Consider the following 27630-nt stretch of genomic DNA (forward strand, 5'->3'; position numbering starts at 1 on the left):
GTCAAGCAGTATGCAGTGACGAGCAGTATGCAGATTCCGCAACGCAGGCACCATTAGGTCAGCAAGTACTTATAGCATTTTACGTGCGCCGATAGTATAGCTATTTACCATCATGTTTACAGTTGTACTGCCCGGCACACGTACAATGCTTCAATTAGCATTTCAGACTTGCCGACCTAATGGTGCCTGCGTTCTGGGGTCTATATACTGCTGGTCGTCAAGACGTGTACTGTATGTATCCCAATTCCAGTTGTAGGTTAGCATTCATCCATATCCTAGTAACTCTCATGTGTTGAGTTCATGCATTTTTTTTTTTTTAACCTCATGCATAACATAGCCATATGACTGTAAATACATAAAACCATCTAGTCTACTGAACTTGAATTAAGAACCTATATTTGTTCAGATCATCAAGCATGGCCCATTGTACTCACACCAAGGTTCCTATTTGTTTATCCATTCCTTTCCATTAAACGTTTTGATATTAATTACTCTGCATTAAGAACTGTCCTCTTATCTGTACTTTACCTGAAAGACGTCAAAGTACTTTCCAGATTCTAAATGTATTGTAAGAAAGGCTGGCACATCAACCTATGTGACGGTCAGGGCTGGAATTTCAATTGTTGTACTGTACAACAAGCTGAATGACTCTGCATTTACACTTACTGGAGGAAACCGTTGTGCAGACTACAGTATAAGCTGTAAGTAGTGTTGTGTTCTCTCTCTCTGTCTATATTACAAGTCCCCTTAGAGATCTGTGATTTGCTCCCCTGTACCTGCTCATACTCCTGCCACTTCCACAGTGACTTACCACACACAGCATTGTTCTCCTGTCACCAGCCGGTGCTAGGCCAAGCCCCAAGCCTCTGTATTGTGAGTGGACTATGACGCATTGAGAAGATCTTAGGAGGGTTTTTGAGAAGAGTTTTTGTATTCTTTTTTTTTTTTAATGAGAATTCTACATTTTAACTGCTGATATTTTAATGGAAAAAACAATAAGCATTGTACTCTTTATAAACTAGCATTTTGCAAGTCGGCTACTGAGTAATAATATCGTCTAATCGTGTGCTTACATTTTAGTACACTTCACATGATTTTCTCTAAGACCCAGTCTGTGTATATTGTGTCACTGCTGATTAAAACCTATATGGGGCTATTAGGTGCTTCCCCTTCCCAAGAAATAATGGCTGACCCTATACTTTTTGTATCGGGGAACACTCCATAGCCTATAGACTTTCTCTCACTTCAATATTGTGATCTTTCTTCTCCCCATGACTGGACCACTCTACATCACCCTTTGGACTTGTCCCTGTAAGACTTACCTGTGCAGTAGTAGAGATACATTATAAGGGGTTTGTCATTGATATGTATCTTGTTAGTATCCATGATTGCTTTTTCCAGAGTTTTGTTGGTTACTTGGAAAATGTATTATTATTATTATACCATTCTACTCCGCTACCATGGAGATATCTGTTGCCGCAGCATGCTTCAGAGAGATATCTGATGGGGTTTCTACATAGAGGAACCTAAAAGCTTATAAACTATATTCCTTATTACACTTGGGCTATGCTACTATTGTTTACATAAAGATAACGTAGACTTTTGTAGTTTCTAAATTAAATTTGCAAAAGGTTATTCTAGTTTAAAATGTATTTAAGGTGAAATAGTCCAGGGAAGGAAAAACAAGTTGAATGTATAACCTTCGTGGTATCAATTCTATCTTGAAAAAAGGAGAGTATCTCTGGCACTAAGAAGGGTACTTTATAGATCAAAGCTTGATTGTGACACTTCCGTTATGCAAACCTAGGTTCTGATTCAGAGTTGGGAATAGAGAGAGAGAGATAGCACTTAACTGTGAACCTGGACAAACCATATTGCAATGCAAGGGGTGTAGATACATACATTTTTTTTACATGTGGGGTAAATACTGGCTGCTTTTGCATGTAGCCCACAAATACTGCACAGCTTTATTATTACTCTACAATTTAGATGTCAGTTTGGACACCTCCCTCCCAAATCTAAACCTCTCTGCACATTTTAAATCTGCCCCACCTGCTGTGCAGCATGGTTTCACCAAGATGATCAGTGGAGAGAGATATCTCTCTCTATTCCCAACTCTGAATCAGACCCCTAGTCCCTTACTCTCCATAAATAGGAGCTAAGCAATATAGAATTGTTAAAGACCGTGTCGGCACTTGAGATATAAGTGGGCTAACACCCTCTTACCCAAACATGAAATACAGGCTGCAATTGGCAAATAAGGGGTGACCCAACAAAAAATAAACAATAATAAAATGAGTTAGATTAATGGCATCATATAATACAACTTACTATTGTCATGGATAAACGAAATTTTAAAGTAACAAAATCATTTTCACTATTGTAGACAACAATGGTTAAAGGAATAATTAAAAATACAAAGAATTTAAAAATCAGGCCCTATGGATAATATAGGTGATAGTAGTTCATTCTCAGACTTTGCAGATTGCTTACAAAGAAAAAAAAAGGAGATGGGGGGGCAACTGCATTAATATGTGGCATTTAGAACTACACATTTGAATCCACATGTTGGCTCATTATCGTGTACAAGATGCTGATCAGATAATGATTGTTTTTTCCATTTGCGGAACCATAACTGGAATGCTAAATAATTCAAACACATTTTAGATTTCTCTTAGGTAACATCACTTAAAAAAATAAATAATCTAGTCCTGTAGAATATGACCCACTGTCCAGCAGATTTAAGCCTTCTGTGGCTTACATCCGCTGTAGAACTACATGTCTCAGCATGCTCTGCCAGCCTCCGCCGAGACTTGTTTTTCGTGACCTGGGGAGCCACAGGTTGCCTGAGCCGGCTGTACGACATTGGGCAAAAATACGTTTATTGTTCCAGCATGCTGCTGAGCTACCACTGAGCACAGCAATGTACTACATGAAATCAGAGTGTCTGGGCTGTCAGTCAGCAGCCAGAGTGACAGTTACACACGTTAAAGCAAATTCACCGTGATCGTCTTCTCTCAGCTAAACTCTTCTGGCTTTCTGCAAACAAATACAAGCCGGGTATGCTTATAACGAAACAAACTGCAGCTGTGTACTCTAAAATAAGAGAAGATGAATTATCAATGATAGGACAAGAAAAAAAAAAATATATATATATTTTTGATAAGTGGATGTTTATATACTATATCTTGCATCTCCAAGTAGAAGCATTCCATCTTTCTATTAAAAAAAATATATATATATATATATTAGGGGTGAGCGGATTCGGTTCTACTCGGTTCCGTTCGGATTTAAAAACCGAATCTTATTGGCTATCAGCAGTCACGAGTTTTGGATAGCCAATATTTTCGGGTAAATCCGAACGGAACCGAGTAGAACCAAATCCGCTCATCCCTAATATTAATATATATATATATATTTATTTATTTTTTTAAATACTGTAGTTTAAGCTGTTCTTTGTTCGGATGACCTTGTGGAGTCTGCATAGCCCTAATGACAGACAAGTCCCCATAGACTGCTTTGTATTGACCTAGCAGGAATTTATATAACTCAATCAAATCTACACTCGGAGGTCTCTCCCCCGGTGTCGGCACATGCAGTCCCAGCAACCTGCTGTAGTAGGTAGGTCACAGCTTCCATCACTCTCTTGTTCATCATAGAGCAGTAGTCCATAAAAAAAGAAGGACTAGAAGTTTTAATTTGCTTTAGTGTTTTGTGTTGTCCTATAGTTTATCGTGCTGATAGATAAAAGATGATAATAGCTGGGGATGGGGACAGATCACAGCTTGGTGTGTTATTGTCCTGGATAACATAAAATAACAAAATGCAGGAGAAAAAAAAGCTTATTGCCCATTTTTCCTTTGCCGCTTTTTTACCTTTCTATTATAGGGAGTTGTATCTATGACTATTGTATCTCTCCTTCCTCAGTCCAAATGTTACTTTTCACTACGGTGTAAAACAAGAGGAAACTGCATTATGGGGCTTATTCAGAGTCGCGTGCTGCTGGGTCCGGCTTTAGCATCTTTTTGCCACAGTCTTGTGATCGTATGCTAGCGCTAGTATCGGCCCTTTCCCTGGAGTACAATCGTGCGTCTGACTGTGCAAGGACTGAGCCGCCCACTTTGAGCCTCCTGAGACACTACCACCAGACGAACCGTCGAAACCTGCACCTGCCCTTATCTAGTCGGATGCAGGGAATGCTTCCTCGCTCGCTGTGCGTGTGTCCGTGATGCACTGCGCATACATCCATATGGTTACTGTATGGGGGGGGGGGGGAGACCAATACTGCATGGATTGGTTATCAGGCAGGGGTGTGGCGCAGTATTACTGTCACCGGTGGCCATGATCCCATAGGCAGGTGCAGTGTCTGATGGTGAGGCTGATGGACCTCGGCAGATTCCCACCGATGCTGGTGGGAGTCCCAGTAGGACGGCCATCGGCCGCAGCATTAACTTTAAGACAAAAGTCGCAGGCGCTACTGTAACTGTGTCCAACTCTGAATCACCCCCTAAGCGTCTGAGCTTGCGACACTCCCATAACACAGCCATTAGACGGTGCATCTCCGTGCATGTGAATAGCCACCTCCCAGTCACCGGCCAGGAACGCCCAATGCATTTCTGAGACCGTATGTCTAAATCACCACTGCGGCTCTGTGTGCGCACACAATAACACACATGCGCTGTGCGACTTTTAAACTACTTAGACGCATGCGCAGTTGAAAAACATCGACCATGTGCTAGAATATCAGCAGAATTAGGCCCTATCTCTTATTAGGCGATCGTGTTCTCTTAGTCATGGCTAGTTGAGCTAGGATTTACGGAATGACAAACAAATGATTTTTAATATTGCCCATCAGTTTACGTATCCCTATACAGACAAAAAGAGGGGCCTGCTCACTGAAGCTTAGGCTAATAAGATATCACCAAACAAGCCCTAGATGCTTTGTAAGGGGTAAATTAGACTCTATGGGGTAAATTTACTAAGAATCGAGTCTGATCGAGATGACAATCTCTGGTGAGTTTAGGCATGTTTTTCATCTCGCAAATGTACTAAAGGCAAACTCTGGTGAGTTTGGGAGAGAGTTCTTTCTTCTCACTCATAAACTCGGGTGAGATCGCAAACTTGAATCTTATCACCATCGGGCAAACTCAGAAGTTTAAAAGATACAGCTCGCAAATTTAGCAATAATCAAGATGACAGCAAACTTTCTGCCAAATTTGAAGTTTTAAGCACCCACCTCCGGAGCTGCGAGTTTTCCAGAAAAATACACAGATCAGTGTGGTTTGTGTATGTTTCTGCCTGTAAATTTTAAAAATGGGGTTAATTTAAAAAAAAAAAATGACGTAGGGTCCCCCCTCCAAAAGCATAACCAGTCCCGGACGTCAGCCATTCCTGGTTCCTAAAATTACAGGGAACAAAATGAGTAGGGTTCCTCCGTAATTTAGGAACCAGCACCAGGCTACAGGGCCAGTCCTGGTTTTAAATATAGGGGGGGAAAATTGCATAGGGGTCCCCCTATATTTAAAACCAGCACCGGACCCAAACCGACCGGGGTGTAATGCCACAGCCAGGAGACCCTATCACCGGGGCTACATGGCCAAAGCATTAACACCACAAGCCGGTCAGGCCAAGCCAGGGATAGGGGAGGTGGAGACCCCCCAAGAAGGGGTCCCCCCTCTCCTGAAACCCCAGGCTTGGTCTGAAGCCTGGGGCTCTTCCCTGGGCTGTGGGTATGGGGATAATAAAGTGTTAAATAGTAGTAAACTATTGTTTTTTACAGTGGAACTACAGGTGCCAGCATGCCTGCCCTTTGGCACTTGTGGAACTACAAGTGCCAGCAGGCGGCCGGCACCCGTACCTCCACTGTAAAGCAGGTAAGTATGTGTGAATGGGATAGGTAGGTATGTAATAACATTTTACTGTATCAGGTGTGTGTGTTGTGTAACCTCCACTGTAAAATAAATAGTTAAATAACACCTGCTCTGAGATCCCCGGCTGGGCCTGACCGGCTTGGGGTGTTAATGCTTTGGCCTACATAATTATTTTTTTTTAAACATTTAACCCGTTTTTTTACAGGTCTAACACACAAGAATCCTTCATGTATCTCGCTGATATGTGCAGGCTGCTAGCTCGGGAGAGATTTGCAGTGACAAAACACTGCAATCTCTGGTGAGTAATCTCATCTAAACTTGCTACTCCGGGGAGATATCTCGATCTGCTTCACCATGGGAAAACTCACTTTCACCTAAACTCACTTATTAGTAAATTTGAGAGATGAAAAACGGGAAAATCACCCGAGATACGGCGATGCAATCGAGATTGAAAAAAACAAAACTCGACCAAACTCAATTCTTAGTAAATTTACCCCTTAGACTCTTGTACAGGTACAGTGGATAAAAGAGATAAAAACGGAGATTCACATTTTTATTTTTTTTTCTCTAGCATAAATGAATAATAAATACGTAAGGGGTTATTTCGGCATTGCGTGTGTGCAGAGTGGATACCGGTCGATTAGTCGACAATTAAAAGTTTGACATTCAGAAGGTCGACTGGTTCTGAATGTCAAGACTAAAATGTTGACACATGATTTTTTTTCATGAATGTTAGGTTTAGGGTTGGGCTAAAATAAAAAAACTGTCGACATTTTAGCGGCGACATGTTAAATGTCGACCTTGACTGTATCTACCATTCATCTTTGGCAACCTAAATATATGTCTACACAATAATACTCGCCCTAATGACTATGCCAACCTTTTTACTGTCGACCTTCTATATGTCGACCTTTATACTGTCCACTTTTTTCAACCACACCCCTGAAGCAGTAAGCCCATATTTGTTTTCCAGGGACAGCAGAAACAGAAGTGGGTGTGCACCAAGGTACAATTAGGGGCATTTATGCACAATGGAAGACCATGCATTTTTGCTCTTTTTTTATGTGATCTTTTTAAGCCCAATTTAATCCCCTTCGCGTAGAAATCCCTTTTACATTTGGTATACTGTATATAAAAACAGCCCTGGCCAATCTCAGAGATATCATTTGCAGAACTACATTTTTACTTTTATTTGATCAAAAGAAACCAATATTACGGAGCATCACATGCTCGCTCATTACTAAACCTAAATATCACATCACCCATAAAATGTACGCGTACTGAAAGAGCCGTCTCCCGCCATGTTAAGACATCTTACCAGCTGGGCAATTTCGTGCTTGTTACACTGCCGTCGGCCCGGGCTTGTTCCTCGTTTTTCTTTTAAAATTCATGTCTCTCAAGTACCAAATATTAAATGATATCACTGCAATGATGGAGTATTGAGCTGTGAATGGAATATAGGGCTCAGAATGCTTTATACATGTTTTATCAGCTCTAGAACTGTTTGGCTAGGTATTTGGAGAGCTTCAAGAGGCATAAACGGTGCTGAGTGACAGTACAGAAGAAAATCTCTTATCAAACAGCCAGATTAATGGAAGGCTGTATACAGTTTACAGGTGACACTAAAAGCGAGATAATCGTTAAATCATGTGAGCAGGCTTCTGATAAGAAGAGCGTGCCTTTTATCAGCTCTGTGCAGGACAAATGGTACTTTTTTTTTTTTAGCTCTCCCTCTTCTGTTTTAAATTGCACAGTAAATTATTTTACGCAGCTTGCAAAAACTGCTCCGTAGCTGATTATGTTTACTTTTTAATTCTTATTAAAGGGTCTAATTGTTTGTACAAATTCAAGTCACAAACTCCTGCTTAGTTTGTCAGAATAATCAGTTTTTTTTTTTTTTTGTTTTGGATATGAGGTTATAACGATACATAATTTAAAATGTAAGAGCTTTCATAAAGAAGCTGGACCTTCTAAGGTGGATATTCATCTATTTCAGTCTAGAGGTTTGTTTTGTTCTGTTCATAATACCTGTTTTTAGTCAATTCCAGTACTGCCAATGGTAAAATGTTCTGTAATTTGCCGGGGCTATATAAATAAAGGTTGATAAATAATTAGATTGTCAACCGCTACAGTTTATAAAGGTTCAATTTATAGGAGCGTGTGCTGGCTCACCAATTATTAGCTGTGTTTGAACACATAGAGTATACAGTAGGTAAAATGATTAATATACTATTAAATCAGTATATTAACGTTTTTAGAAAAGGCCAGTAGTTTTAAGGAAAACACAAGCTTGGATTAAACCTATTCATGCTTACTTGTGTTCTATTTCATGTTCTTGTCATATTTACACCTGTAGCTTAGGAGGGGCAACCTACAAATGGGAAGATTGAAACTGTCCGAAAACAGGAGTTAATGATCCATTGAAAGGCGTTATTAATAAAACAAAACCCGCTGCAGGCTAAAGTTACGAAATGACAGTTTAATACGCCGCACATCACCGGCGGTTTTTACCACCAAACTGCTGGATTTGCTATTGAGGATTCTATTTACTAAGGAGACAGAGTGAAAAGTTATATGAAAGTGATCAGGTGCCAGCCAATCAGCTTCCAACTGTCATCTCACAGGCTGTGTTTGAAAAATGACAGTTGGGAGCTGATTGGCTGGCACCTTATCACTTTTCACTCTGTCTCCTAACACTGTTTAGTAAATAGACCCCTGAGGGTAATGTGGCACGTTTTTCCTCAAAGCACCTAGCAGTTTACAAATAACCGATCCACCGGCAGTTTGACCCAAGCCGCTGGAAAACTGCCATAAAACTACCACCTCATTTATGTGTGCCAATCAGAATGTGATTAATCGCAGTACACATAATGAGGGCAATCTTCATGCGCTGCATAAGGGAGAAAATAACACTAACAGCTCTCTATTGGGGCAATATTATTTTAGTAATATACAAGCTGGTCTTTCCACTCCCCCCTCCTCTACACTTACCCCGACACACTTTCCCCGCAGCCCCTATTCCCTTCTCTCTCCCCCCAGCAGTGAGCGCCTGTGGCGACGGGTGTTTCCCATTGCTGGGGTATGAGGGAATGGATTTGGGAACGTGGGAAAGAGAATGGGGTAAATGCGCATGTCTATCTCAGAGCTATATTTATTGTTAATTGGTGTTAAATTCTTTTTATGACGGGGCAATATTTATAATTTTATGGCTATATAAATGTTGCCCTCGTCATAGAAAAAAAAAATGAACGCCAATTTAAAAATATTGATGTTGACATTCAAAATGTCGACAGCACAATTATGATGTATACATTGTTACCATGTTGATAGTCGACATTCTGAGAATGCTGCCATTTTAACAAAGTCGATATTAAGTTTAGGCTGTGGGTGGGATGGTTAGGCACTGGAGGGGAGGGATAGGGGTAGGAATTAGCGTTAAGGATTATTTGCCAAAACACTGAAGAATCGGAGGTCTGACCCAGACGTGACTGTCTTATGACCGCTGGGACCCGGAAGCCACGCAGGAACCACTGCAGCCACCAGAAGCATGTAATTCACTGCTGGGCCACCAGGGACGAGGGAGGTCGTAATGCCGGTGCTCAGAATGCCGGTGCCGTCATCCCGGAGGTTAGTAGTTGGGCAAGGGGGAGGGTTTATGGTTAGGGTAGGGAGAGGGGGAGGGTTAGGTTCAGGCACTGGGGAGGGTGGGTGGGTTAGGGTAGGGAGAGGGGGAGGCTTAGGTTCAGGCACTTTATGGTTAGGGAAGGGAGAGGGGGAGGGTTAGGATACCTACTGTCAGATGTCGGGATGCCGGCATCACTATACTGACCGCCGGCATCCCTTACACAACCCAGGGACGATATGTGAACATTATAACATGTCAACATTTCATCGTGTGTCTACTGTACATGATGATTGTTGACATTATGAGTGCCTACGTATCATACCACACCCGAAAATTTAGCTCTACCTCTTGTTTTTACGCGTAACCTGTTTCATCAAGGGTTTGTGATTGCTAATGCCGCCTGGTATTGAGTCTTCACTGAAAACTTTCAGACTTGTTACTAGAAGATGTGACCACAATAACCGTACGTCACCAGAGGCCAGGAAGCATCCATCTCCTGAAAGCTACACGTACCAACTTATAAGAAGTGACATCAGCACAAGGGAGTCAGTTACAGCACAGCCCAGGGAATAAAATACACCAGCCCCCAATATAAATGATGCCATTCTATGAGGATTGAACACCGTCCGGCAGTCAGTTACGGAACCTGCACAAAACATTCTCATTTAAAGGTGGTCTTTTAACTGAATGACCAGACCACTTGTCACCTCTTCCTTTATTTCATTTATTGCCTTGACTGATTGTTTATTTCTCAGAGGTTTGTACAGTTGTACTGTATAACTTAGGGGATGTAGTTACCATCCCGGCGGTCTAGATGCCGGCGCCAGAATCCTGACAGCATTTGGAATCTAGCGACCGCATCCCAACGGTAAGTATTGGGGTTAGGGGGAGGGTTAGGGTTTAAATATGGGGGCGGGTTAGTTAGGGTTAGGCTGCAGGGGGGGAGTTTGCCGCTGTCGGCATTCTTACCGCCGGCATCCCAACAGCCAGGATCCCATTCCAAACACTGTTTTCCTATGGTACAGTAGCATATTATGGCATTGCATTATGGGCCTGATTCAGGTTGGATCGCAAGGCTGCGTTCACACGCAGCCAGCCGATGTTTCCATTCTGTGCATGCGTATAAGATGCACTGGGCGTGCACGAACCGGCCACAGCGATCGGGAAGCGATCGCAGTGAGCATGCAGAGTCCTTATACAGTGATTGACAGGAAGTGACCGTTTGAGGGTGGTGACAGGGGGTGGTCACAGAAATGCACGCGTGCCTGGGCGTTTAATCGCCGTTAAAGGGGCAAGCATAATTAAGCCCCTGCGATAAGTGTAGATAGCGACAGGAAGTTTAACATTTTCTGCGGTAGGGTCAGATCAACCACAACTATGCGGATGGTTCCGATGTCACCGATGTTTTCGCTGACTTGCGGATGCATGTCATGGGAAGTGGTTGGCTTTATACAGTGGTGGGCGTCTTGGTATAGAGCTGCGGTTGCCGTGCGATTGCAGTCATTAGCATATTTTCGCAGCAAGCAGGGTGCGTGCGAACGCAGCCTTGTGAACCAGCCTGAATCGGGCCCTATATCATTATTTATAGGAATTCTTGTTGTTGCTTCGTGTATATATGTCTTGACAAAGGTGCCTACGAGCACCGAAATGTTGACATGTTTTTTTTTTACTTGTTTATTTAATACAAAGAGCAATTTACAGTTGAAAGGCCTGGAGTGCCGTTCTTCTTGCGCGTTTTGATGTAGGAGGGTGCTCGTCACCTTTAACGGTTCAGGACACCCGGGCATACTTTATCTAAGGACAAGCGAGTGCCTGACATCAATGTTTATATATATATAAAAAAAAAATATATATATATATATAATAGTTTAAAGTTTATTTAAAAGTTTTACTTTTACTTTTTTTTTTTTGTGCTTGGTCTTTTAATAATTAGTGCAACCCCAGAATTTTGTCCCAAAAATTAGGGCTATACAATAATTATTATTTAAGATCAGATGCTGCTGGACAGGACATGAATAGAGTCAAATATTTTAATTTACGAACTTATAGCTGCCATGTTTACATTTCTATCAATGTAACTGGTTATTACACCCAATTCTTGAATTCAGATGCCACTATTAAAATATAATTTTAAAATCAATGGTGTTCATTTCCCTTCTTGCGGAAATACAGCACCTACTAATGCTGTTTTGGACGCATCTACTGTACTCGTCTGCTGGAGAATTCAACTGAAGAGTAGCAAGTGATTTTGAACAGACCCAAGTTCAAGATTTCCCAGCCCCCATCTCTCACCTTCTGTAGCTATGATTACACCTTTCCAAGCTTTGACTTTCCATTAAAGTACTGTAGATTATAAGTAAAAAAATACAAAAGACTTACAGGTTCTGTACTTATTAAAAATCACAATACAAGCAATTTCCCCTGCCTTGCACGCTGCACGCCCAGATTGCCATTTCTCCTTTCATTATTTATAAGAGACATGTTTGTTCTTAAGAGGCTGTTCTGTCCTTAATCTGCTTGTTTTAACCATGTACGTAAGTTTAATAATGTAGGATCAGTGTTCTCTAGAATGAAATACATTTTATTATATTGTTAAAGGGATACTTCTGCTGCAGTCAACATTCTCTACAAGGCAGATTTGCTTCTTTCCTATGACTTGCGATACAACAGAACTGCTCTATAGATACAATTTGGAATTGTACAGAATTAATCTGTTGTATCAAAGGGCATGGGTAATGTCTGCTTAGGAGAAATGTCACCGAAGTCGGAATTTCCCTTTTAAATAGATATTATATTGAAACATTGTTATCATTCTGATCATATGGACTCTTGGAGACAAATCCATTATGGGGACTGTCCTGCCAACATCGCCATGGTGTTTGGCTGTGCACATACTGTATTTGCCCATTACGGTACTTGCAACTTTGCTTTTTCTTTACCTGCACACCTTTATGGCGTGCAATGAAAGCCTAGTGATGTCACTGGTTGCGATCCACCATTCCGGAACGGCACATTGCGCCCATCCCATAGCCATTTTTTTCACCTTGGATCAAAAGCCAATTGGAGGTTATATAGATACAATTTCACCAGTGTTCAAGCGAGACAACAGAACCTTCGCTCCCACTTGTGTAATAGATTTACAGAGAATTAAGAGTCTCTGCACTGAATTACATTTACTTCGCAATTAGAGAGCAATAAAGTGAAGATGAATCTTAGTTATAGGTCTCTTTTCTTTGTGAAAATATATTCAAGCGAGTGTGTTCTTTGCAACGCTCTGTTGTGTCAGGCGACTGTCAGCATCCACCTGTTTGCTGTAGTAATTGCAGACCCCAGTTTACTACTTATTATGTCGCAAGACAAATGTACTAATAATGTAATGTTGTTTATAGGAAATCTGTGTCTTGCATATGATCATTGCTGTCTATTCAGACGTATGGCTGCTAAATATTCGTTTTCCAGGACCTTAACCGAGTGCGTTAGGGAAGTGAGTGGAACTCTAGTACTGGCTAGACTGCTGAGTCAGAGATTTACATACAGCTCTCCCCGTGCTGGTAATGCCCGCAGGGCAGTGTGACAGACACAGTATATCTTTACATACTGAATGCCAGTATATCCCAGTTATTTTTTTTATTAGTGCACATTCGTACATTGCAGGTTTGATTTTAGGCACATAACATATTAATGGAAATAAATGGCAACAATTGTATAGAAGATATCATTTCGGGGGAGATGTACAAAGCCTTGGAGAGGGATGAAGTGGATGGAGATAAAGTACCAACCAATCAGCTCCTACTGTAACTGTCATTCTTCAAACACAGCCTGTAAAGTGACAGGAGCCGATTGGTTGGTACATTGAGGTCTATTTACTAAGCCTTGGATGGAGATGAAGTGGATGGAGATAAAGCACCAACCAACCAGCTCCTAACTGTCATTTTTCAAACACAGCCTGAGACATGGCAGTTAGGAGCTGGTTGGCTGGTACGTTATCTCCATTCAAGGCTTAGTACATAGACCCCTTTAACTCTCTCCAAAGCTCAGTACATTTCCCCCATACACCTTTATGGGCCACTAAACATAGAAAACATCTATGTAAAATAATAATCAGAACTGATGCTATTTAGATGAAGTTGTGACAGCTGGGGGGGATATTTCCTGTGCTTAGTATTACACAGGGCAGCCTTTGCTGAAATAGCCGATATCAGAGAACAATAACTCACAAATGGATATGGAATATATCAAGTTCTGAAAAAATATGGGGACTTGAACACACATACATATCTGTGAACGTTTGTAATAACTCGTTTATGTTAGTCAGCTTGTGTTTTAGGTTTATGATCCTTTTAACACCCATTCAGGTAGTAGTTGAAAGATTTTGTTCTGTAGCAATTGTAAAACTCTGAATGGTCATCAGTGTAAACCTTGGAATTGCCTGCACCGGTGTACACGTTCGCAGAGTCCGGCCAGGCTCCCAGTAATCCTTCCTTTCTGGCCTAGGGATATATTTACTAAAGTGAGCGTTTTTAGAAGTGGAGATATTGCCCATAGCAACCAATCAGGTTCTACTTAAGATCGATCTAGCACTTTCTAGAAGATAATAGCTAGAATCTCATTGGTTGCTATGGGCAACATCTCCACTTCTAAAAACTCTCATGTTAGTAAATTTACCCCCCTAGAATCAGTTTGACTCACCGGCCTGTAGAAGGCATTGTCATGATGGAAGTACCAGAGAACTTACTGCAAGCCTTGTTAGAAGTAATTCTGGATATAAAATAAAAACTTTCCAGGATATACTCTTGCCAAAATGGCATATACTTTCGAGGGATCCTTCTGTGCTGAGCTGGCACATCCACTGTATATGAATTGCGTATACACTGTATTAGGACATAACACCCCCATTGTCCAGACCAAGGGAAGTTGTACTGTGCATTTGGGCAACATAAAAAAAACAAAAACATTTTCATGGCAATACATCTTCAAAATCTAAGATGTTCCCTGGAAATAGGAGACTAGGTACAGCCATGTTAATGATAATTCTGGTAACATGGCTGTACTGTATTTATTAAGTTATTTATATAGTGCATACATATTCCATATGCTTTACAGAGAATACCTGGTGACTCGCATTAGTCCCTGCCCCAGGGGAGATTACAATCTATTCCCTACCACATGTAGGCACACACACACTCGGGTTCATTTATTAGAATCCAGTTAACCTACCAGTTTTTGGATTAGGGGAAGGAAACCGGATCACCCAGAGAAAACCGACCCAAACACGAGGAGAACCTACAAACTCCACACACATAAGCACTTGGTGGGAATTGAACCCAAGACCTCAGTGCTGTGAGGCTTTTATGCTAACCACTGTTCTGCCCCAACACTATGTAACAAGCTTGTAAAGGCGCATATCCACTACATGATAAATTGGACAATTTGAACGATAACTATACCGTCATTGTTCATCTTCTGCAATATCATGCAGTGGATATGTCGTTAACGACCGCCCTCCCGCTGGTCGTTGACGCCGTCGCTCATCGCCCAAACCAGCTGTCCAACCTAATGATATCGTCAGGTTGTACAGGTTTTGGGATGAGGGAGGGTGCTCAAACTAAATTTTATATCGTTCGGTGTGGGCTCAATGTCCACGGCACAATATATTGAACGATAACGGTGTCGTAATCGTTCATTAATCGTGAAGTGGATATGCGGCTTAAGTCATCTGTAATTCCATCAAGATATGTACGAAAACAGCGTGCTAATGGCTGCCTGAGGGAGGGTGGGGCTTACAGTCCATTTGCTATGAAGCATCACAGAATGTTCCTGCTTTTGTGAGGTAAATCTTTCTAGTGTATAGATTTACTTGTTTTAAGTCAATTAAGTTATTTTGAAGAAACGTGAAACAGTCTACACTCAAACACTCCGTCATCTCCCTGAGCAAAGTACCATTTCTGTACACACCCGGAAATGCAATATCTGCATTGCTGAGAATACTCTGGGAATACGCCTGAGATCTGATTGGTAATCCTTTTTTTTTTTTTTTTTTTATTTGAAGCAAAGGAGATAGGCTTTCCTCCTCAGTGACCTTGCTAAGTCTTTACTTATAATGATCTACACTTTTATGCGTCACAGTATATTCCAGATCTTGTTCGGGGAAAATGACCTGTCGCTAAAATGCAAATGTCACTATAACTTATGTTTGCCCATAAAACGACTACTTTGCAAACACGCTCAAGGAAGGGTACATGGGCCATATCTTAATGCTTTCTACATAAAATAGCAGTTGGCAAATATTGTTCTGTTCCAAAGCGTTTTTGTTTGTTTTTTGTTTTTTATAAACTTGTTTATTTGTTTGTTATTTATATTTCGGAGTCTGTGCCATTTAACATGAACTCTGGCAAATCGGTGTAGATTTAAGGCACGAAAACATATATGCTTTGATAAATAAGCTTGCTGCCTTCAAAAGCTACCGACCATCATAATGATATTGATGTGGGGGTGCCTGACGTACAGATTGCTTATGAAGTCATTTATGTATGGGGGGTACAGCGGGCTCGCGTGTGACCCACATAAATCCACATATCCTGTAATATATGTAATTTGTTGCTCCGGGTGCTGGCTGCATGCTTATAAATTCAGAAGCCTCTGTATTTTCAAGCGCAACCTCAAAAGATGTAATGAATATTTCAGAGACCAAAGTGCTTTCTAATGCAGATACAACTGTAGTGAAACATCGTGGTTCGGGTAGGGGGATCTCTGCCTAGGGAATTCTCTCTCTCTCTCTCTCTCTCTCTCTCTCTCTAGCAAGGTGATTCATACGTAGGTCATACATACTGAACCTTAATTAAATGCTAGTCATGTGCTATATATATATATATATATATATATATATATATATATATCTCTTACATGATACATGCTTGTGTCCAGTGCTTCAGTCAGCGATCAGGACCTATCCCTCACCTTTATTTTGTTCCCAGGCACTTATAAATAACTAATAGTGACAGTAATGTCTGCAAGAACTGCTTCCAACATATCTGCAGTATCGAATCCCAGCTAGACCCTGCATTCATTTCTTCAGTACAGACAATGCAAATAAACCATCAGAATAAAATACCAAGGATAAAGAGATTTTCTCCCCTTGGCTCTTTACAGGGCCACGTAAAGACATGTACTTGACACAATTTTATTTGCACTCTTTTTATGTCCTCAGAAAGATGGTCAGATTAAATGGTCTCACTGAGCGTTCTGGTTAAAGTGAAGGAAGGTGCCACTGCGCCTGTAGGGATATACTCCATGATAAAACCCTGCACGGACCAGCTAATATTTGCTTCTTTTTTTTTTTTTTTTGTAAAAAAACAAATTTTTATCTAGCTGGTAAACGCTTACCAATGCTCTTGTGTTCATTATGGTGATATTTTCTCAATTACCGACAGGATGGTTTAGAAACATGAGACAGGTACAGTGTTGTGCTATCAGCATAACCAAGTAGGCTGGCTAAAATAACTATACAGCTCCCAGGAGCATATATATATACTTTTAATGCCATTATTTGGAGGCCAAATAGAGTAGCTTCATCAGAGACTTATCCGTAGATTATTCCTGGGCTAGATAATTATTTTTGTATATTTTTGTTTTCCATGGTGAAAAAAAAAACAAACCACGTTTCTGCTGGGTTTTTTTTTTCTTACTTTTATCTCCTGTGATTTGATCTATAAAACAATAATTCTCTCTACAAGCAAATACCGTAATGAATGTATTAATACTAGTTAGATACAGCTATTGCAGGGGACTACTATGCTGTGATATCCCAAACCTTTCTATGATTATCCTAATGCGTTCTATCCTTCTGGAGGAAAAACAAGGAGATAAGTGTGGCTTTTCAGAATTATATAACATTGATTCTCCCAAAGATGTAACAAGCAAATATTCACCGTGTAATCCAAGCCAATAAAATCAGCACAGCTAGCCGCTACTTACTGTGATCCTGAATCTAGATGTCAAAATGAATCAAAGACACAATCTTATGCAAGGGTGACAGAGGCAGCATACAGACATCAGGTATCAACACGCAGCTCCATGGGTAAGTTACGGGGAAAGGGCTTACCTTTATGTATCCTTAAAAATAAGTAAATGACTGTGAAGTTCTTCTTTGATGCATTCTCTGTGTTCTTGCAGTTCTGCAAGCCTACTGGTGAAGGATGCTCTGTGGTTTAGCATCTGCTGCAAGATATTCCTAGCAATCTCCTTTGCTTCCTGAGAGTTGATAGCTGTTCTGTTAAAGCAGTTGTCTTGGGGTTTATTAAAACTTGTTTGTGTTAGGATATTTTTTTTTTTTTTTTTTTTCTGCAAAGGGGGTGAAAATAAAAACCTGGAGGAATGATTAGAGCACACACACAAAAGCTGCTTCCATCTCGAAGTCACCACTCAAACTGCATGAAAACCATAGAGATTTTCCTCCATCATTTGCAAGGCAAGGAGCGCCACCTTGTGTCCTGCAAAGTAAAACTCTACTCCTATCTGCTACTTTGTTATCAGTTCACTAAGGCAACCTGTAATTGGCACGTGTGGTATAAGTTTATTATGTTTTATATCTATATAACTTGCATTTATCTATCTGTATACTTTGCATGCTTTGCAACTGTCGGTTGTGTTAAGCTAGTTACACACTATACAATTTTCGGGCCGACCTGACCGATACTGGGTCGTAGGGCAGATAGTTGTTTTGTACGTACGCTGCACCAGGACCCAAATCAGGTAGGTTCGGCTCCCGATATAGCATGTGATGCACAAGCGATGTCGTTCATGTTGTTTTACGATCTTTTTGAAAATGCAGTGTGTACAGTCCTCGGCCTATGTCTAGTGTGTAGAGTACGGACCATTTAGAACTAGACTGTACATCGTGATTATTTTGGTCAATCTGTATCGGTCTACGGGCCATATTCAATTAGAAGCGGAAAGTCCAAGGTCAGACTTTTCGCCGTCATCGCAGGTTTTTCTGGGGATAAAGTATCGGGCATGTGCCCGCGTATCCCCATATTCAATTAGGAATCGGCGGAAACGGGATCCGGCGAAAAGGTAAGTAGCGAAAAGTCCTGTCACTTTTGGGGAAATCAGCCTGTCACCCCCCCAAAAGATGGTCTGACATGGGGGATCACTATGGGTACCCCCGAATTGGCATGCTAAAGGTATTTGGGGTTTTCAACTGTGTCGGCAGGCGCTTTTATGCGAATTAGGAAATGTGGTGAAAAAATAGCGTTTAGCTATTTTTTTTAGGGAAAATAACAAGTCCCATCAAATCTGGGGTACATGAAAATGGATGCAAGCATATTTTTAAGTCCCTAAAGTGAACTTTAAAAATTCTTCAAAAATACACCTGCTGCAACCAAACGCATTCTAAAAAACACCTGCCGCATACTTGGGGACCCTCCCTGAGTCTATTTAGCTAGTTTTTTAGTTTGTTACCCAACTTTTTCTTTTTCGCCCCCAAAACGAATCCACTGTTTTTGGGGTGTCCTATGGTACTTTTTAAAAAATGTTTGACACAGATTACTTTTAGGGAACATTCCAAGGGCTGCAAGGTACTTTTTTAAAGTCTGCACCCCAAAACCCCAATTCTGCACTTTTTTCGCCACCTATTCATAGGTGAAAAGTTATCCCCAGTTTTTGCCAAAGACTTTTCGCATCTGCAAAAAAGTCTTTGCAAATGAATATGGGGAAAAGGCGAAAATGACGTCACCGGCGATAAATTATCGCCGATAACCCGTTTTCGCAGCCTAATTGAATATGGCCCTAAGTTGGGCAAAATCCTATAGAGTGTACCTATCTTTAGTCTACTTGACGCATCTTCTCAAATTGATGTTTGAGATTCATGGGTTAATACCGGACCCATTCAATTAGCTTTGGTCTCCTAACACTTTTTTTTTCTGTTCTGATAGGACAACATCATTGTTAGAAGTTTTCCTATATGACGTGGTTTAGTTTATAAGTGATTTTTATTTTTTAGAATTAGTGAATGGAAGAGCTGCAGTTAACAAGGAATGCTGGTTGTCAATATTAAAGTGACGCCAGGTGTCGTATTTTTGCATGCAGCTAGTCTGCGAGCTGTCCCTCCTCACCCCTGGGATATAGTGACAGTGCTCTATCTACAATCCACAACTCTTCTTCTTAATAAGCATTATAACGGAAAAGTTGTAGCTTTCGGAACGTGGCGTTATCCTGCGTCAGGCTCTTTTCTCGGATTTAATGAACAGTGTTCATTAGACACCGGGCTCCGCTAATTAGTAACCTCTGTTATTCTTTCACTTACCCCAGTTGAACTCTTTAAAAACCTGCTATGATGGAGATGTCCGTAGCCCGGCTCTTACCGCTTTTGGTTGCTAAGCAACAGGTAAAGAAATGGAGGCCTGGGAGAGCGTGGCTCATAGCACATACACAACAAAAATCCATCTTGTGTGTGTGTGCTGGGGATCTACCATGGCAGTTACAATATATATATAATAAAATATATATTTCTTTACTGTAGATAAAGGCTAATATTTAAACACCATTTTTATTTAAAAAATTCTTTGACATACTTTAATCTGTAATCTTTGCCACTCTTAGTGGGAATAAAACATTTATTACGCATTATGTATGTTGCACTTCGATTATAAGACCGCGAGGACCACAGTAAGCGCAATATACTCAAACTCTGTCCTCAATCCCCCCAAACAATCCAGAAGAATACCTATTTTTGAGCACCAGTAGTTAAAACAAAATGAATGAGATACTAATTAAGTCACCTGTGCTCAAGCATGGATATCTTTAAAACATGGACTGTTAGGGTGCCTTGAGGACTGAGGCCCGTATTCAATATGGAGCGAAAAGCCGTTTTTGCCGAAAACTTTTCGCCGATTACGTCATTTTCGCCTGTTTTGATTTTACTCCGTATTCAATTTGAAAGACTTTTTGCCAGGTGGAAAGTTAATGCAATGTAATTGGCAAAAAAGATTCGCCTGTGAATGGGAGGCGGAAAAAAGTGCAGAATTGGGGTTTTGGGGTGCAATGTTGCGGGAACCCCTGTGCAGCCTTCAGACAGTCCCCCCAAAGGTAAACTGTGTCAACATTTTTTGAAAAAAACACTTAAGGACACCCCAAAAAATCACTTTGAATTTGGGGACAAAAAAAAATGTTGGGGGACAAAGTTGAAACTAGCGAACTTGACTCTGGAGGGGTCCCCAAGTATGCCCCAGGTGTTTTTTTTTTTCATTGCGGGAGATTGTGGCAGGTGGATTTTTCACGATTTTTTCAACTTAACTTTAGCAATGTAAAAATTTACTGACCCCCATTTTCAAGTACCCAAAATTTTCTACAAAAAATACTCCTGAATACTATTCTGCACCACTTATACAAAAACGCTATTTAGCAGCTATTGAGCCCGTTTAAAAACACCAAATACCTTCAGCAAGCCAAATCGGGGGGTACCATAGGGAACCCCCATGTCAGAGCATCTTTTGGGGGGTGTCAGGCTGATTTCCCCAAATCTGACAGTACTTTCAACTTAAGTTTCGCTGGATCCCGTTTTCGCCTACTTTCAAATTGAATACGGCGATACGCGGGCACGTGCGCGATACTTTTCCACCTGCAAAACACGCGATGTAGGCAAAGTCCGGAAGGCAAAAAAGTATTGCGGGTCCACTCAAATTGAATACGGGCCTGAGTTTGAGAACCACGGATTTGCCCCCATTTCATCATAGGACTTTGTCACAACTCCTGGGGGTAAATTTAGTAAAGTTCAATTTTGTATTCCAGTTCATGAATCGATAAAATCGACTTTAAGTCAAACTACATAGGGCCTGATTCAGACCCACTCGCGAGCGGCTGTCCGCTCGCAAGTGGGTCGATGTTATGGACTGAGCATGCGCACGACGGAGGGAGCTCCGTCGTGCGCATGCGCCAGACGCGACGAGCGAAGGAAAGTCCTTCGCTCGTTGTGTCGATCAAAGGGGGCGTGCTGTCAATGTTGATTGACAGCACGCCCCCTTTGGTGGGCGTGCCGGGGGCGTGCCGGGGGCGTGCCTCCCTGACGGGGGCGTTCCCACGGGAACGCCTCCCGTCTGAAGCCGGCCCACTGACATCACTAGTGATGTCAGTGGGAGTGATTTTGGCTCTGATAGAGCCAAAATCACTCCGGAGCTTGCGGTTGAAAACCTCAACCGCAGGCTCCGGCTCGCAATTTCGATGGTCGCGATGGTCTCGACCATCGCGGCCATCACAAAGCACGCTCGTATAGCCTGTGGGTGGTGACCCACAGCTATACGAGCGTCCAGGAGGACGCTCCATGAAAATGGAGCCCGGCCCTCATTCAGAGCGTGCGCTCTGCTCAGAGCGTACGGCTCTGAATGAGGGCCATAATCCCTTAACAAATCCCTCTTTTACTAATCGATTTTGCATTTGATTTTCAGATCCAATCCCCATTAAAATCGAATGCAAAATCGAACTCAACTTCTTTATTGGTCCAAATGTATCACATGCATGCTAATTAACAGGGGATCAAATTGGAAACACTTGTGCACACTCTAGAAAAGTGAAAGTGATTTATAATTTCTTTCTAAATATAATATGCTCAACTTAAATACATATGTACATATGCGTGTGTGTGTATATGTGTATATATATATATATTGTATATATCTGTGAAGCGCAGCGGAATATGTTGCGCTATATAAGAAACTGTTAAGTAAATGAATATATATTATATATATATATATATATATATATATATGTGTCTGTGTGTGTGTGTGTGTGTGTGTGTATATATATATATATATATATATATATATTTATTTATCCAGAAATCCGAATCCACCCGAATTTCGTGAATCCGGGTAAATTCGAGTCGCAGTTCTAATCTCCTGAGGAGATCCTGGTAAATCCGGGTCGCGGTTCTGATCTTTTTTGCGGTTCTGATTTTAAATCCGAATTTCGTGTTTCGGATTGCATAAATTACATGATTTTAGCGGTTTTTAAAACTTTTTATAATTTTTTTATTTAAAAAATCCAGATTCAAAACACTTGAGGGTGGTTTACAAATCCAAATCCAGATCCAAAACTTTGAAGGGAGATACAGATCCAAAACACGGGGCCGGCGCACATCCCTAAATATATATATATATATATATATATGTGTGTGTATATATATATATATGTATATATATATATACACGTGTATACAGCCATGGCCAAAAGTTTTGAGAATGACACCAGTATTGGCTTTCACAAAGTCTGCTGCTTCAGTTTTTATGATGGCAATTTGCGTATACTCCAGAAAGTCATGAAGGGTAATCAGATAAATTGTAATTAATTGCAAAGTCCCTCTTTGCCATGACAATGAACTTAAGTCCTGATTCAGCAAGCAACGCATAGATGCAGACGCATGCACCTGTCCGCTGTGAGTATATGCTAATAAATGCATACGCACGCAGAATAAGCAGATGCGTAGCACTACACAATACCACCCACTTCCCTTAACGTGCGTCCTGTTATACCATACAAGACAGCTGAAACATCGGTAACATCGAGAACCATCGAACACATTAGCGTAATAGTGGGTGACCTGACTTTGCGAAGGATTTCTGCCACTTCCTGCGCGTAACTAGACCTCAGGCTTCGTCCATCACCACAAGGGCTAAAATATGCACGCCCCTAAAACGCCGTCCAAACGCACAGGCACGCCTGCGTTTGCCCGACCACCCCCCACAAACGGCACTTCCTGTCAATCACTGTACTCCGGGTCTGCGTAGCCTCTGCAAATGCAGTTCCCATCGCAGTAGCTAGTTCGCGCACTGCAATGCATGCGCAGTACGCAAAAATCGGCCGATTGCGTGCGTCTGCATACGTGCGTTCCTTGCTGAATTAGGCCCCTAATCCCAAAACCATTTCCACTGCATTTCAGCCCTGCCACAAAAAGACCAGCTAACATCATGTCAGTGATTCTCTCATTGACACAGGACAAGTCGAGGAGAAGGCTGGAGATCACTCTGTCATGCTGATTGAGTTAGAATAAAAAACTGGAAGCTTTACAAGGAGGGTGGAGCTTGTAATCATTGTTCTTCCTCTGTTAGCCATGGTTACCTGCAAGGAAACACGTGCAGTCATAATTGCTTTGCACAAAAAGGGCTTCACAGGCAAAGATATTGCTGCTAGTAAGATTGTACCTAAATCCAACCATTTATCGGATCATCAAGAACTTCAAGAGGAGAGGTTCAATAGTTGTGAAGAAGGCTTAAGGGGGCCCAGGAACGTCCAGCAAGCGCCAGGACCATCTCCTAAAGTTGATTCAGCTGTGGGATCAGGGCACCACCAGTGCAGAGCTTGCTCAGGAATGGCAGCAGGCAGGTTTTGAGTGCATCTTCACGCACAGTGAGGCGCAGACTTTTGGAGGATGGCCTGGTGTCAAGAAGGGCAGCAAAGAAGCCACTTCTCTCCAGGAAAAATATCAGGGACAGACCGATATTCTGCAAAAGAGGTAAAGTTATTTTCTCTGATGAATCCCCTTTCAGATTGTTTGGGGCATCTGGAAAAACGCTTGTCCGAAGAAGGAAAGGTGAGTCCTATGTCATGCCAACCGTAAAGCATCCAGAGACCATTCATGTTTGGGGTTGCTTCTCAGCCAAGGGAGTGGGCTCACTCACAATTTTGCCTAAGAACACAGCCATGAATAAAGAATGGTACCAAAATATCCTCCAAGAGCAACTTCTCCCAACCATCCAAGAACAGTTTGGTGATGAACAATGCCTTTTCCAGCATGATGGAGCACCTTTGCCATAAGGCAAAAGTGATAACTAAGTGACTCAGGGTACAAAACATCGAAATTTTGGGTCCATGGCCAAGAAACTCCCCAGACCTTATTCCCATTGAGAACTTGTGGTCAATCCTCAAGAGGCGTGGGCAAACAAAAACCCACAAATTCTGACAAACTCTAAGCATTGATTAGGCAAGAATGGGCGGCCATCAGTCAGTATGTGGCCCAGAAGTTGATTGACAGCATGCCAGGGCGAATTGCAGAGGTCTTGAAAAAGAAGGGTCAACACTGCAAATATTAACTCTTTACATAAACTTAATGTAATTGTCAATAAAAGCCTTTGTCACTTATGAAATGCCTGTAATGTTACTTCAGTATACCATGGTAACATCTGACAATAAGGTCTGAAAACACCGAAGCAGCAAACTTTGTGAAAACCAATACTTGTGTAATTCTCAAAACTTTTGGCCATGGCTGTATATGTATACAGTATGTGTGTGTGTGTGTGTGTGTATGTATATATATATATATATATATATTAGGGATGTGCAGGCTCGGTTTTACTCGGTTCTTATCGCCACCTTACCGCAAATTCGGATTTATTATATTGGCTATCCAAAACACATGATAGGGGATAGCCAATAAAATGCCGTCTAAAGATCCGAGTAAAACCGAACCTGCTCACCCCTAAATAAATATATATATATATATATATATATATATATATAAATAATATGGATATATACGGTATACATGTGTATATACATATAATTATTTTTAAAACATACATTTTATGTTCGTCTGGCCATGTCGGCTGAACGCTGAACCCCATCATGGAGGGGCTGTGTGCACCTTTTTTGTGGGGCCCCCAAGGAGCTAATTATGCCCCTGATACCGCAGGCAGGTGCACAGCATAGCCTTGAGCAGCCATTATTCCTACAGCCAGACTGCCCTACATGCTTTTGGGAACTTTTTAAAGGCATCACAATCAATTTCCAGTCAATAGAATGGTGTTTTTAGAAGCTCAAATCGACTGTCTCTCATTATTCTATATATTTGGGGATTTGAAGTTCGATTTTGAGTTTGATTTACGTTCGATTTGCAAATTGAATGTTAGTAAATTAAGGGATCCTATGGGAAAACATTGATGTTTTGCCTATATTCGATTTTGAGTGAATTTCTGTTCGATTTGACATTCGATTTTGACTTTAATAAATCTCTAATATCAAAACCGAATGGAAATCGAACCAAGCTCGAATAGCAAATCGAACAGAATCCAAAATCTTTACCAAATATACCCCTTGATATGAGGCCCTATGATGAAACGCTTTGGCCAATAGAAACCTTTTATCCTTCGGTTCAGTTATGTGGTGGTGGACAGGGTTGTGGTTGTGTTTGCCCACATATTTTTATGATAGGCAAAACCAGTGCTGGTGGTTGCCAATCACATTGACCATAAATAATTTGATTTGGTCTTGGATCACCAACCTCTCGCACCCAATTTAGGAACCACTGCTTGAAGGGATATATGGGCAAAATTCATAGGATTTCTATAACTTATCAGTGCAAATAATTCAATTGAGATCCTTTCTGGAAGAACCGCTGTGAATATGCTGCAAGTTTGTAGATCCAGATGTTCAGTTGCTGCCAGAAACGATGTTCACTTTGCACCCATTGTACGGATTCATAGATACGCACAACGCAAAACGGAACTGCGTGTAACTGAGTCACAACTCAACGTGTGGCTGACTAGGCTTAATTGGGTGGCAATGATATGTTCACACACAGGCTAAGTTTAGTGAAGGCATGCAGGCGGATTTGCAGGTTATGCCCAGTTGTACATACTGAGAGATCTGTCTGATTTCGGATGGATCTTTGCACCAGGTATAGCACCGCTGCAAGCGTGCTCTGATAGTGGGCACAGAAAGATGGGGACGGTGCGGATGCATAGATGAGTGCAACCTGGCATGCATGCGATTATCCACATTTAGTTCTGTGCCCGCTATGCTAGTGTAATCGGCCTCGTGGCCTCAACTGGCCAATGAAAAGCCTCACCCACATATGACTAGACAGGTTATGCATAAACCGTTTACAAAATATTCCTGGCTTTTAAGGCGTATGTTGCAGTTATTTGTGAAAGGATCATAATATATAAAAAATACAGTATACAAAATGAGCCACTTTTCCTTCTTGACAGTTCACTGCATGGTGTCTCCTATCCTAGTTTCCAGACTCAGCCTGCAGATACGCATAAAGTCAGCCTGGTAAAACAGCTGTCATGCTCCCAATGACCTCACGCTCCCTGCATCCGCGCTAATTGTGCCCCTTGATATGCAAAGAAAAGCGATCTTCTGTAATCTGAACAAGGTTATTCAGCCCGTTCTTCTCTGCCGCAGTGCAATTTATATTTCAATGCAAATATTTTTAATCAACTCAACTTTTTTTTGCCTGTTCTTGGAGTTTTTCTGGCAAAATCATATTTCCTTACAATTGCAAATTGAAACCGATGGAAGCTGATTAAACGGCTGCAACAAATAACATCCCGATGTTCAACAAATTGCTAGATAGAATGAGTTTTGCCAGTTGTACATAGTCGTCACATTTCTTATACTACATAATAGACATTAGTTTTAAAATATAATGTGGCAGGGTTTGGTGGAAAGTGATGTCCACATTTTGAAACATTTTCGGAAACCTATAAAGTCACGGCGTGTGATATATCAAGTGTGAAATCTCACAAACTATGGGATATCGCCTGGTGTAATTGCTTCTTGCGGTCTGATAAATTGTCCAATAATTGCAGCGAGAAACCATTTTATTTGTTTTGCAAAGTATAAATGAGTCTCATAGCCATCTAAAGAAATGATTATAAGAGCTTGTTGTTATTTCTGATCTCCTAATAACTGAGCAAATTATACATCCATCATAATCACAATGAATTTGGTAAGATTTTACAAATGGTCTGGAGTCTGTTTACTTGTCTGCTACATATGACTTTAGGACTTCTTCACACTTAACCCTTTTGTAGCATTTAGTGCAGCTCTGGTTTCACCAACTCTGCCTAACAAAACATATATATTTTTTTAAAGCTATACTCCTACTCATAGGCAAATGTAGGGAGGATAGGGGGTGTTTTCATTTGCTCAGGAGCTCCCTTCCCCCAGCCCTGCACGTGGCTAGATTCATGACCACCATAGCATAGTATATGATACAATTTTACTAGAGCTGTGGCCACCACAACATGCAGTATAAGGGATGGAACAGAGCTGCTGCTCATGTACAATGGCAGCAGCTTCTCCTGCCAAGTCTGCTGTGTGTGTGTGGGTCTGAGTGCTTAAGCAATGCACCGGACCAGA

General features: G+C 41.3%; 2 protein-coding genes across 3 annotated transcripts in view; one reads left to right on the forward strand and one right to left on the reverse strand.

Moving 5' to 3' along the window:
• The window catches only part of INSYN2A (inhibitory synaptic factor 2A), a 63826-nt gene extending 45927 nt beyond the window's left edge, over positions 1-17899 (reverse strand). The window contains exon 1 of the mRNA XM_088452172.1: positions 17597-17899. The gene's annotated coding sequence lies outside the window, so the exon portion shown is untranslated. The remainder of the gene's footprint in view (positions 1-17596) is intronic.
• Positions 1-27630, forward strand: part of DOCK1 (dedicator of cytokinesis 1) — a 431183-nt gene that overhangs the window by 215395 nt on the left and 188158 nt on the right. The gene's annotated exons all lie outside the window — the stretch shown is intronic.

Source organism: Taudactylus pleione, unplaced genomic scaffold (genome assembly GCF_031769625.1).
Source record: "Taudactylus pleione unplaced genomic scaffold, aTauple2 ptg000034l, whole genome shotgun sequence".
NCBI classification, from domain to species: Eukaryota; Metazoa; Chordata; class Amphibia; order Anura; family Myobatrachidae; genus Taudactylus; species Taudactylus pleione.